This window comes from Equus asinus, chromosome 2, assembly GCF_041296235.1.
Source record: "Equus asinus isolate D_3611 breed Donkey chromosome 2, EquAss-T2T_v2, whole genome shotgun sequence".
NCBI lineage: Eukaryota > Metazoa > Chordata > Mammalia > Perissodactyla > Equidae > Equus > Equus asinus.
The window spans coordinates 191320464-191332603 of NC_091791.1; the positions used below are offsets into that span (position 1 = coordinate 191320464).

Genomic DNA, 12140 nt, shown 5'->3' on the forward strand with positions numbered 1-12140 from the left:
ATCCATAGCCCTCTTAGCTGAAAAATTTTAAATGAGAAAATTGGGACAGTTAACTATGGTTAGAAACTTCGAGCAGGTAATTCATTAAGGTACTAGCAGGAAAGAACCTCAGTTCAATACTACTGCATTCTCACACTGAAATTGAGAAAGTCGGGCAGCCTTCTTGAAGGGACTTGCACGAGAGCCTTAGATCAGTAAGTTGTTACCCACGGTAGCCCTGTGTTTACCCTACCCGTTCCATGAGTGTTAAAATAAGCAATGTGACTTTTCCATTCACATGTGTGTTTTTTAACTTCTCTGATTGTTGTAGATCTTCAAGTTCTATAATCTGTGGAATTGAAAAACTCAGGTATCCTTGAAAACAAAGGCAATTATTATCTGCCCATACAGGAAAAATGATATTTAACTCAATTGTAAATCAGTTAGCACTTAATTAGTGCCTACTATGTGTCACAGTCTGTTCATAGAAAACATAATGAATGAGAACACAGAAAACTCTAATCACAGATAATTTCAAAACTTTATTTTAGCCGAAGTTGCAACCTAATAACTGATGACTCGGGTCTTTTCCAGACCCTTCGATGTTGGTGGGAGTTCTCATCTTCCCTTGCCTCTTCCACTTCTGCTGCAGGGTCTCACAGGCTGTGGCAGATCTGAGGGTGAGACAAAGAAGTGGAACAAAGCAACAAGACTCCATAGATCACCACCCATCATCTCTCTCTGGAAAAATCTCATCTTGAACTTTTATCTGCTGGTGACCAACATTATATTCGAGAAGACCAAGCTGGCCTGAGGCAAGGCTCCCAAGGTAATGGGCTGACTTTCAGAGGCCCGTTCACTTCTTTCAGCACATCTCTGTCCCCACAGAGTGGCTGGCTCCATCCCAGCACAGAGCCCAATGTCTGGCCCAGAGGAGGTGGTCAATAAATATCTGTAGCATCAACTAATTACTTACTTAATAGGTTGATTATATTCCTGGATTCCTTGGCCACCATCGGCCAAGTTCTATACCACCAATGAAGCGTGGCCCCTATCCTTGAGCACCTTATCACAGCTGGCCATCCTGTGAGAGTCATCTCAGATTCAATTAAAATGCTCACAACACAGAGTGGACACTCAAATTTGAATATCCCAGGACAGATAAATCAACCAACAACTTTTTACCTGAGAGCTTCCATTAATACAATGAATCTCCAGTGTTAAATTCTCAGACATTATCAAAAGCTGAGGCCAGCGGGGAGTCCCTCAGATCCCATCACACCTGCCCCTAATCAACTTGCCCCCTCCTGAAGGCAAGCACTACCAGCTCTGCTGGAGAAAGGAAGAGAGGGGAGTTTTTTCTTTATTTCTGTGTATTTTCCATTGTGCTCCTCATTACTAACAAATGAATTTGAAAGCAATTATGCCAAAATCATTTTAAAATATATCACCAGGCCAACTCAAGAACAACAAAATAGTCTCTTTTGTTTACTATTAACACACATGCTATTCACATAGAGGCACAACGGTACACTGGATAGCAGCACAGGCTCTGGAAGTCGTCTTAGTTGTGCCCTTGGACAGTTGCTTAACCATTCTGTGGGCTCCGCCTTCTCGTCTTTCAGGAGACAGTGAAACACCTTCCTCACAGAGCTGTCATGAGGATGAAGAGCGCCCGGCACAGAATGACCACGCCATAAGGCAGCCATTTTGGTTTTTACAACGTAATCGCAAACCTGGGTACGAAAACAAGCACCGGACTTTCAAACAGATGAGCAAAGACTTAATAGTTGGGGCCTCAAATTAAAATAATAAGTGAGGAATTCACATTCTAGAAGTGCTCAAATATTTTAAATTAGCATGATGAGTTATTGAAAGTATAAATTCAGGTCTCAACCAACAAATGGGAATTTTAAGAGGTAATGGCCCTCCTAGCACCTCAAAAATACACTGCAGAGAAAGTTAATCTCTCAACCCAGGCATGATAATTAGCTGGAAAAGATATTAAAATATTAAAATGCTTCCCTACCAGTTGGTAAGTAGCCTCTGCCTCACACATGTCCCCAGCCTCCCCTCAGCCCCCTCGCTAAGGGCTCCTAAATATCCTCACCACTCAGCCGCAAAGGCCCAAGCCTGACACAAGCTCATCCAGGGGCCTCCAGACCTGACTCCAGGGCCGCAGCAAGCACACATACCAGCACATACCATTCGTTACAGGTTGAATTGGGTCCCCAAAAACAGTATGTCAAAGTCCTAACCGCCAGTACCTCAAAATGTGACTGATTGCAAATAGGATCTTTCCAGAGGTAGTCTATTACAACGAGGTCATTATGGCAGGCCCTAACCCAGCATGACTGGTGTCCTTATAAAAGGGAAATTTGGAGCTGGAGACAGATACGCACACAGGGAGAACGCGTGTGAAGATGAAGGCAGAGATCCAGATAATGCATCTACAAGCCAAGGAACTCCAAAGACTGCCAGCAAACCACCAGAATCTAGGAGAGAGGCATGGACCAGATTTCCCCTCACAGCCTCAAAGGAACCATTCTCCTAACACCTCAGTCTCAGACTTCTAGCCTCCAGAATTGTGAGATGATAAATTTGTGTCCTTGAAGCCGGTCGGTTTGTAGTATTTTGTCATGACAGCCCAGGCAAGCTAATACGCCACTTCTAACTGTACCTTTCCATGAGGTGGGCTCTACCTCCCGGCCTTTTCATTAAAGGTAAGCATGGTTCCTCAAATCCTGGAAAGATAAAAAACAAGACTGTTCTGCAGCCCCCTGAGTATATTCTCACAACCCAATCAGAAGTCCAGAGCCTTTAGGAACTAGACGGGATTTGAGCATCAAAGGTTAAAAAAAAAAATCTCTCAAAGTCTGGGACAGGGCAGGTTTTCCTGTTCCCGGACATTTCAGAAGCCGGGTTTCACTAACAAGCATTCCTTGCAGCCCCACCTGCTCTTTAACCCCGCTCAACGGCTCTGTGACACCTGAGAGACACGAGTAAGTCCCCTGGGGAACCCATAAAACTGGATCAAGTTCAAATACAGGGTCCTGTGGAGTTGCTTTCCCAAGCATGCCGGGAAGGAACAATAAAAATGCCTGCTTCCGAAACTCGGGTTACCTCCACCTTCTTCATCTTAAAACCTCACAATGTCGGTTAGGAATACTCACAATAGAGGTCTCAGGAGATCATGATTTGATCTGATATACTTGTACCCAAAGTTCTTCCCTTTTTGTAGAGGAAGAAAACAGGCCCAGAGACCCATAGTCAGTCAGTGGAGGTGGTGAAACTAGACTCTAATTAGATTTTACACCAAACCACTCAGTCCACTCAGTTATCATTAAGTACCAATTATGTGCTACAGATACAGAGGTGAGAGCAAGGAGGAGGGGTGCAGAGTGGGGATATGGATGCCTGAAGAAGGAAAGTAGAAATGCGGTGTAGTGAGAACTCTTGTGGTAGCCATGGAAGGGACAAAAGTCACCCGAGCAGATGCCCTTTGCTTTGAGCTGTACCTTAGAAAGTCAGTCAGTGCTCACCAAGCCAGTGTGGAGGCAGGCAGGCTTCCCAGTCAGAACAGTGGGAGAAAAATCCAAGCTCAGACGGGAGGTCCCCAGCGCGAAGTGTGTGGAGGTGGGCAGCCTGGGCCGGCCTTTCACCGGCGGTGCAGAGCTACTGAAGGCCTTACGCAGGACACGATCAGCTGTTTCTGAAAGCTTGCTGAGTGGCAACGTTCAAAACATGCTAGAGCTGGAGACAAGCTGGATGCAGGGAGACTTATTAAAAGGTTATTTCATGAGTTCGGGAGAAATAAAAGGTAGAAAATGATGAGTCATTTCACAAGGAGAACTGACAAATCTCGGTGGCCAGTTGAACAAAGGAAAGGAAAGTGAGGCCAAAGATCACCCTGAAGCTCTAAGGGTCAAAAACAGTCACAGGAGTGAGGTTATTAACTGAGAAAAGAAACTCAGGGAGAGTTGGCAATCCTTGGGGAACTCCCAGATTGCCTCTCCTAGCCTCTTTCTGACCCGATCAAGATCATAAAGTTGTGTAGAATGAGCATCAAGCTATCTGATAAAACCCCTATCCATTAATTGAAGGTAAAGAAAAGCAGCTTTTTCTTTAAGTGTTCAGCATCAACATTGCACATATTTCAAATACTTCCCGGGAAGTATCTGTGTATAACCTAATTCTAACATAGATGATTATTGTGACTTTGAAAGACAATTCTCAAATGGGAGAAACAACAAATATTTCTCCTTGTAAGTTGTATTTGTAAAGACGTCAACAAACAATTGATTTTAATGATTCAGGATTTATATTTTAACTCAAAGAAGTACAGTCTAACTCCAAACTAGATTTATGCCTGGGAGTGGAGAGGTATTCATTCAATCAATGGGATGACACAAGAGGAGATTGAAAGATAAATAAAAGTTTATCGCCGTCCTCAAGGAACCACCACTCTTATTTATGATGAGTGTGAACAAAATACAGGACACGCATGAGTGTATGTCCAGTAGCACTTGTAAAAATATATCCAGGACTCTGTGAGACTAGCCATCAGCATGGACTTTGAAGTCATTCATGGGAGTAGCCTCAAGTCTTCTCACTTTATACACTACCCTTAGGCCATCTCTCCCATGTAACTGTTGTCTGATGATTCCAAATGCAGTCATCTTCTGGCCTCCAGATCTTCTTCATCTGGGAACCATGCCTCTCAGCTCAAACTCAACACAACCAAAACTGAAGTCAAATCTTTGTCACTCCAAATCTACCGGCACCTCTTCCCTTATTGTCTCTCTTGGGTAACAGAATTGCCATTTACCTAGGCTCCCTAAGTATGAAGCTTCAGAGTCATCCAGGATGACTCATTCTAAACACCTCAATTAGTCCCCACATCCATTTTCTAGCCAAGCCTACCCTCTCCTCTTCCAACCACATTGCCACTGCCATGTTTCAGGATCTTACAGTTCTTGGCAGGGACAAATGCAATATACTTCAGATTTTTCACCCTGCCTCAAATATCTACATTTCCAACAAAGTGATCTTTCTGAAGCATAAATCTCTAAAGCATCACCACATTCTTTGACTAAATATGTGTCGATAGCTTCTCCTTGCCTTCAAAGTGAGTTCAAACACCTTCTGTGGTAAGCATAGAACAGCCCTCCTAAAATGTCCCTGTCCTAACCTCAGAACTAGTAACGCAGCTATGAGCCAAGGAATTCAGGCAGCCTCTAGAAGCTGAAGAAACTAAGGAACAGATTCTACCCTGGAGCCTCAACAAGGAACACAATTCTGCCGACACCTTAATTTTAGCCCCATAAGGCCCATTTTGGACATCTGTCCTCCAGAACTGTAGGATAATAAATTCGTGTTGTTTTCAGCCACCAAGTCCGTGGTAATTTGTTACAAAAGTGATAGGAAACTAATACTCCTTCGTATGGCATACAGGGCCATCCGCAAACTGGGCCCTACCTACTACCGGTACCATGCCTCTCCACTCAAACTCAACACAGCCAAAACTAATGTCAAATCTTTGGTCAAACAAACCTGCTGGTGCCTCCTTCCTCATTTTCTACCTCGGTTAATGTAATCACTGTCTATGAGCACACCAGTGTTCCTACTCTTCCGCCAAACCAAATAATCATGTTTTCATGTTTCTATGCCTTTGTCCATGCAATTCTTTCTACCTTCTCTACCTCTCCTTCATGAGCCAGTAAAGCAGCTCCTGCTTTGTTGAGATGGAGTCACACGTCCCCATGCTGTGTCCTTCCAGTCTCCTACACCTAATTTGGCTCTGTATTGATCAAAATCTATGGCATCGGCTGCTTTGTCTGCACCTTCCACTAAACCACCAGCTTCTTGCAAACAGACACCCTGTGCTAATTCATCTCTGCATCCCCAGTACCCAACACAGTGCCCATCTCATAAAGGCAAATTGAATACAACGGATGGTAAGAATAAAAATAGAACAGTAGATCAAGAGGAAAGCAAGGTTAAAATAAGGGGATTCTAGGATGGCGAGAAAACTTTAATTTATGGTAGATAAATGGGAAAGGAGCCACTGGAGAAAGAGGGATTAAACATGCAAATGAAAAAAAGGGAGAGAAATTTATTTTGCTAGCCTGAAAGTAGTCCAAAAATAAATGAGATCATTGACAAAAATGGAAGAACTATCCGTGAAAAGGAGGAAAGATTTTTTTTCATCCAAGTAAGAAAAAAAGCAAAGGATTAATACAGAGATATGAATTCATTACAAGATTAAAATACAGATGCAAAAAGGAAAAACGTATCCTTTCACAGAGTCAGAGACTTAATTTTATTTTAGGGCATCATGTTTATGTCATTACCCTACATTATCTTTCTCCAAATCTCTCAGCATAATTAACAATAGATCAAATAGCTGCTAGCTCTTGGGAATTTTTTAGGGCATCGGATTCTTTCCAAGTTGGAAAGCATCTGAGTTTTCCCAGGTGCTTCCTTCCACAAAAGAAAAACACCATTTGTTTCCAATCAGTTCAAGTTCTGCCAACAGAGCATGTAACAACACTCTTTCATGCCAAGGCAAAACCAGAGGCCTTGTACCTGGTCTCTCGGCCACAGGACCTCAGCTGTGTTCTCTTAAATATATTTTTCACAAGCAAAACACTCTGAAGTTTCCTAAAAAAATTCCATCCCTACTGAAGTCAGTGGTGATGTGATGTCCACCAAAATGCCACCCAAATAGAGGAATACTGAGAAACCTTGACACAGACACGTGCTTCAAAGAACATCCACGTAAGAGACCTCCACTGACACAGCTCTCGCCTGCACACATCTGGGGTCCGAAAGGCCTCTAATACTGACAGACTTTGGTAGTAAGACAATCTTGCAGGTAAATGTGCTCCAAGCAGGCGGCATGCTCACCAGGGAGGAACATGCTGTGAAGGCCCAAGGAGAGGCGCTCCCTGAGTCCGTGTTTCAGAGAGAGCATCCCCTCGCTACAAACAGCCCAGCAGAGCAGCTCTGCCCGGAGCGGAAACTGCTCCTGGGCCAGCAGTCTTAGATTCATTTGTTTAGTTTTTATCCCCTGTGACTTTTAGACTCATTTGTTTAGTTTTTATCCCCTGTGACTTTCCCCACAATATGTACAAAGGTTTGTTCTCACTCAAAGTTTGTCAGACTCTTAAAACCTAATGAAAAAAACCATGGTCAGGCGTCAGCTGTGGGACTGGAAGCAAATCTCCACCAGAGCTTCCATTTCCCAGGCAGCAGGGGCTCAAGCAAGTCATCTTGTCCTTCAAGCAGAAACTTCGGTTCCTTTTTTCTAGTTTCCGGGGCCCTACACAACCGGCTGCCACCACACGCGGCATGCCCATCTGCAAGGCTCACCCCATTTCAGGCAGGTTTGAGGCCATTTCTATGGTTTTCTTTAAGAAACTGTTTCACTTAATTCAATAAACAAACACAAAAAGACTCATTCATTTATCCAGTTAATATTTTACCCTCCTTCTGCATGCAGGCACCGGGCCTTCCCAGAAAGGAGGCCACATAGACTGAATGTTGATGACCCCTTAAAATTCATATTTTGACACCTAATCTCCACTGTGATGGTCTTAGGAGGTGGGCCTTGGGAGGTGATTAGGTCAGGAGGGTGGAGCCTCGTGAATGGGATTACTGCCCTTATAGAAGAGACTCCAGAGAGCTCCTCACCCTTTCCGCCATGTGAGGACACAGCGAAAATAGGAATCTATGGACCAGGAAGCAGGCCCTCCCCAGACAGCAAATCTGCCAGCACCTTGATCTCGGACTTCTCAGCCTCCACAGCGTGAGCAATAAATGTGTGTTGTTCATCAGCCACGCGGTCCATAGCATTTTCGTTGTCAGTCTATAGTATCTTTGTTGTAGCAGCTGAGCTAAGCCAGAAGCCAAAGGCATTAGGAAGCTAATTTCATTGTTCATACTGGGGTCCAGGATCAGCTGGTCCTTGGCATGTCACTCACAATCAATAAAGATAATTTCCTGAGTCTCTACTCTGTTCCCAGCATCACAGGGTTACAGGGGACTTACAAAACATGGTTCCTACTCCCACAGAATTGACACAGCAGACGGAAAATCAACACACAGACATGAAAGAAGGAGAGAAAGAGGAAGAGCCAGTGAAGAGCTCCTTTCAAGGCAGGCGAGCGTTACCAGGAGGGCAAGGAAGGAGAAATTCAACGTGGGCTGTCAGACAGGAGGCGGAGGCCCAGAGCCCTCCCTTGGGCTGAGGGCACCATCCAGGATGGTTACATCTTGGATGCATCACAGGAAGAGGAGACGCGTGAACCAGGAGCCGAGTTGAGCTCCTGAACAGCACCTCGCACAGCATTTTGAAGGCTGTCCAGGATATTTCCCACTGTAATCAAAGAAGTGACTAAAGATATTCGCCTCAAACTAAGAAAATACAGAAAATATCCTGGGGGTGGGGAGGTGTATGTGAAAAACTCTTCATGGGGTGACTCTCGGTAAGGAGATATTACTCTCCCTTCAAGGGGGTAAATAACATGATCAACTCTCATCTTGTTACATTATTTCAAAAAGAAAAACAAAAGCAGAAGTCTTGTGAATTTTAATCTACTACCCATCTACAAACTATCATAAAAAGAGAACATTCTCCCCCATATGAAAAAAAAAATGCTCCTTTTACTGGTATTTACACGTCACGTTATGTGTGGAAATGACAATACAAATAAGCCACCCCAGCTTCTATCGAGTTGGGCTGGTAAGCGACACTAGAGACCAACAAAGACACAGAACTGTGTGCCTCAGATTGGATAAGCCTCATTTTCATGATTTTCTAAATCTCATCATTTCTAGGAATATCACGTAATCTTCATAATTCTCAGAATAAAAGCACCCCTGTCAGATTCCTGTGGGTGTCAAACCAACAGCCATATTACTGCTGTTCAGTGACGTGTGTCAAATTGATACTTCCAACATTCAGAATTAGTTTTGAAAAAGCAAATCAAGCATAAACTTCACATTACCAGCTGAAAACATATCCACCTTGCTAACCCAGCGAGAGCCCAAGGGGCGAGAAGTTTGAAGACGTAGCAGATGGGTCTACCACACCACAGAAACAAGAACCGCCCGCGCCTTCGGGCTGCTTTGTCCCGTTTCAGGTCATTTCGGTGACCTTTTATTAATCTCCTAAATTGATCTTTACTCACCCGGGAATAGTGAACGAATCGTTCTCCAGGAAGATATGTAAGAGCCCAAACCAATTGCATTTTGACAGTGATTTGTCAGAAAAGAAAACTTATCTTAGTCAAGGGCTGCATTCAAAATATTGAAAACAAGTCTGTACCGCTGCAGCAAAGGAAGCTTGGGGGTTTTTTCTTCGTTGATTAGAGAGAGGGCTTGGCAAGAGTTGCTGTACTTTTAAAAGAACGGAACTGCATCACTTAGCTAAAAGGGCTTTGTATATTGAAGGTGCTCAAAAAGTACTTAGTAAAGGAATACTTAGTAAAATAATTAACTAATTTTTTCACTGTGAAAGTTTAGAATAAAAAAACTGACTAATCAGGTCAGCCCAGCCTATCCAACGAGGAGAATTCTCTTGTATTTTCCTCCATCATCTCGTCACCCTCTTGCTCCAATTTCAACCAGATCTGCAGGCAGTCATCTTCAGCTCAATAAACAGGAACAATGCCGTATTATACAATTACCTGGTATTGCTTTTCCTCTATAAACAAACACAGAATTTCAAAAAAAGTGGTTGCATTGGGCCCAGATTATTTTTCATGTTCTTCCGCTTGGCAGAAACCTACGAAAAGCAGATGGAGAAATAGTGGTGGTTAAAAACAAAAAACAATACGCGTATAGTCCTTTATAGTCTTTTTATAAAACTGGAACAGTTCTGCATGCAAATATTTAATCTGCCTTGATAGACACAATGAATATTCAATAGGTGTAGTCAAGAAAAAGACATACTTGATACAGAAGAATATCAAATGATATTTGATACCAAACAAGCTATACTTTGACGACCTGAGACTTCTCAGACACCCGAGTAACACGTTTTTGGAAAATGAAACTCATTGAGGGTTATTCAGGTTACTCCCACTTATGTTCCTCCCCCACAGGTCAAAAAGATGAAAACAGCGCTGTTGTAGTTCACAGGATTTCCCAGTCTGCCTAGAAAGAGCGAGAAATATCTGATAAATGTTGATAGTTTTTCCAGTGAGGTTCTATTACACTGAGACCCGCCTACAAAATTAAATCTTCCTAAAAGTTGTTAAGAATAATAATTACCTCTTACAGTGTTTACCAAAGGCTTATCTCAAGTCCCAGAATTTAGAATATATCATTTAAAAAAACTTTTTCATCAAGAACCTAGCTCATCATCATTACTAGCATTATTATTTAAATGAAGCAAAGATATTTCCAACAACAACAACAAAAAAAAGAACTCTAATGAGAAGGATGTAAGAAATCCAAAAATTCCACATAACGTAAAATAATATCAGGAAAAGATATATGTTACTTAACATTGCTAACCATGGTAGTAAAATAAACATCAAGAAAGTTAAGCACAGCTGCTTATTCCAGTAAAACTTCTGGAATTCTTGCTGAGTGAACGTACTATTTCTTTGATGGCAGGGGATTCGATATAAACTGCCTGGCTTAAAAAAGAGAGCACTAGAGCCAAAACCACCGAGCTCACGGTATCGAGAAACTTCAGACCACTTCACAGTAGGCAACTCTTCAAGTTACTTAAGTGTTGACAATAAAAACGTGTGAAATTTGGAACCTACATGCACACACACACATACACACACAGATTTACTCACATATAGTTAAGAACTGTGAAGGTCTGAGGTTTTAACTTACTTGCAAACTGACAAACCAGCCTGCCACATCTTCATGGCCATGGACAGAAGACAGGGGACTCCTAGGTCAGAGACAAAGAACATTATTGCTCACAGCACAGCAAGCACAAGCTTCACATTTACATTGGTTCCCCTTGTCCCCGAGTCCCCTGGGGATAATGTCAAGCAGCCCAGGTGGGTGCTGTGCACACAGTGGGTTTTCATCACAGCCAAAGAACACCAAGCTGAAGGAAACCTAATCTTTCATAATAGGCAGCAAGCAAACCTACCTACCTCTGCCCCAGAGGGAAATATTGCCTTTATTATACCAGACACTAAATAAACCTGCCCCCACTCCAGAGGGAGACATCGCTGTCTCACCTTCCACAGCTGCTCATTATACAAACATCCTTGAAAGGATTCTCTGCAGGAAAAGGGGTCAGTGCTTTTGCTTGTAAGAGAACAGAAATCCAAGAGACCCACAGATAATTGCCTCTTAATACATAGATCTTATTTGTAACCTATGTATATATATATATATTGCTTGTGAACTATAAGTCCCATTTTGCCAGGCTGGAAAACCTCCTATCTCTTTAAATATTATATTTTAATATGACTCCAAGGCCCTCCCCCTGTATTGTGAGAGCATCTTTGGTCTCCCAGGGCCCTGCCTTCCTTATTGCTTCTGAAAGCCCTAGGGGTCTGGTCAATGCAAAGGCCCATAGTGATTGTTCTCACATCTTCCCCGGATCTGGACTCAGACTCGCCCCGTTACTGCTGAGCTGTGTGGTGCTCTCCCTCAATGCTAGATGCTCTATATTACCTGTGTATTCGTATTCTATTGTTGCCATACATAACGACTTTTCTCAAATTTAGCAGTTAAAACAATACCCATTTCTTACTTTGTAGTGTCTGTGAGTTATAATTCTGGGCACAGAATTATTAGTTCAACTGGGTTCTCCACTTAGTGTCTCACAAGACCAAAATCAAGGCATTGACAGGGCTGCATTCCTTAATAGATGCTCTGGGAAAGAATCCACTGTCAAGCACATTCAGGATGTTGGCAGAATTCAGTCCCTTCTCATACTTTCCACATGGCCCTTCCATCTTCAAGCCTGCAGTGTTATGCCAAGTCTTTCTCATACATGGAATCTCTCTGACCTGCTCATCAAATCTGTTCTCTGCTTTTAAGGGCTCATATAATTATATTAGACCCTACTCAGATAATCCAGGGTAATCTCCCTATTTTAAGGTCAATGGATTAGTAAATTTAATTATATCAGCAAGGTCCCTTTTGCCTTGTAAAGTAACATAGTCACAGTTCCA

The 12140-nt window shown here is 42.8% G+C and overlaps 1 long non-coding RNA gene across 1 annotated transcript; it reads right to left on the reverse strand.

The window, feature by feature from the left end:
- Positions 1-501: 501 nt before the first annotated feature.
- Positions 502-9310, reverse strand: LOC123283127 (uncharacterized). Its single transcript, XR_011506358.1, has 2 exons — positions 9174-9310; positions 502-653 (listed from the first exon to the last, which is right to left on the reverse strand). It is a non-coding gene; the product is annotated as an uncharacterized lncRNA (long non-coding RNA).
- Positions 9311-12140: the final 2830 nt, after the last annotated feature.